This window comes from Belonocnema kinseyi, chromosome 2 (assembly GCF_010883055.1).
Source record: "Belonocnema kinseyi isolate 2016_QV_RU_SX_M_011 chromosome 2, B_treatae_v1, whole genome shotgun sequence".
NCBI classification, from domain to species: domain Eukaryota; kingdom Metazoa; phylum Arthropoda; class Insecta; order Hymenoptera; family Cynipidae; genus Belonocnema; species Belonocnema kinseyi.
Genome location: NC_046658.1, coordinates 24,715,673 through 24,717,119, shown reverse-complemented (window position 1 = coordinate 24,717,119; position 1,447 = coordinate 24,715,673). Strand labels below are relative to the sequence as shown.

The window sequence follows — 1,447 nt, the reverse complement described above, 5'->3', positions numbered from 1 at the left end:
ATAATGCAGCGAGAGCTTTGGCCGATGCGAACCGTAAAACAAAACCAACGGCTGATCATAAGACCAAAAGACGAATGCATTAACTTGCCATAAAGATAGGCTTGGCAAGACAGTACGCGTCCCGCATTCAATGTGTGATTGCTTACATCACATCTGGCAGAAATTTTACCGCCAAGGTTCGAAAGTTCGCGCGCGAACTCCGGACCCGTTATCACACACATAACAAGTCAAAGCTGCTGACCATCAGGCAGCATATTGTTGAGAGAATACGGATACTATCTGATGCTAAGAGAAGTCTAGAGCGGAGGGAGAGATGGGTCAGAGAAAATCAACAGTTTCTCTTTGACTCATCTCGACTCTCCCAAGACCCTCCAGTTACTGTCGAACACCCACCCAAACCAGAAGAGGTCGAAGTATTTTGGAGAGAAGTCTACAAAGTTCAGCATAGACTGGACGAAGACTCAGAAAATATAAATAGCTTCAAGGAGTTATGTGTTGCCCTCATAACACCTGATAAAGAATGCCCACCCATCACTACCGAGGAAGTGAAAAAAGTATTAAGAGGGATGAAGAACTGTTCCACAACGGGACCAGATTGTATCAAAACCTTCTGGTGGAAGAAGTTTTCTTCAACCCATCAGCATTTATCCCGTATTTTCACCTCATATTTGAAGTCGGAAGAGCCGATTCCAGAGTGGTTGCTGGAAGGGCGCACAATACTCCTGCCGAAAATAGGCAACTTAGCTGATCCGAAGAACTACAGGCCAATAACTGGTCTGAACACGCTTTATAAGATATTCACAGCTATCCTAAATGATAGGATTGTTCGGGCAATTGAACCTGTGTGGCAAGAAATGTATGAACAACGAGGCTCAAAGAAAGGCGTAGCCGGATGTCGGGAGAACCTGCTCATCGATAGATGTGCCTGCAAAGATGGAGCATTCTACCAGCGTGATTTACCGATGGCCTGGATTGATTATCGGAAATCTTTCGATTCTACATCCCATAGACTTATCATCTGTCTTTTGGAAATCTTAAAGGTTCATCCGCAAATAGTTGGGTGCATAGAGAGATTGATGCCGCTTTGGAATACCAGCTTCACTATCTCATCTGGAAAAAATAGTGTGACAACTAACAAGGTCACGTTTCAGAGAGGTGTCTTTCAGGGCGACACCATGAGCCCACTCCTCTTTTGCCTTACATTATTGCCACTATCTCTAGCACTACGCCATTCCGACGGGCACTTGTGCGGCAAACCTGCAGATCGAAAGTACAAGGTCACTCATGTATTTTACATGGACGATCTTAAGATCTATGCTAATCTATAAAGGGATCAGTACGACGATCAGCAAAAGCCTCGTGGACCCTAAGAACACGGAGCGACCCAAGGACAACCGCCTTCTGCATTTTTCCCGCAAGTGTTCTAGCATATTGTTGACACGCAGGG

The 1,447-nt window shown here is 45.2% G+C and overlaps 1 protein-coding gene across 7 annotated transcripts in view; it reads left to right on the top strand.

Moving 5' to 3' along the window:
- Positions 1–1,447, top strand: part of LOC117168247 (arfGAP with SH3 domain, ANK repeat and PH domain-containing protein) — a 561,385-nt gene that overhangs the window by 282,930 nt on the left and 277,008 nt on the right. The gene's annotated exons all lie outside the window — the stretch shown is intronic.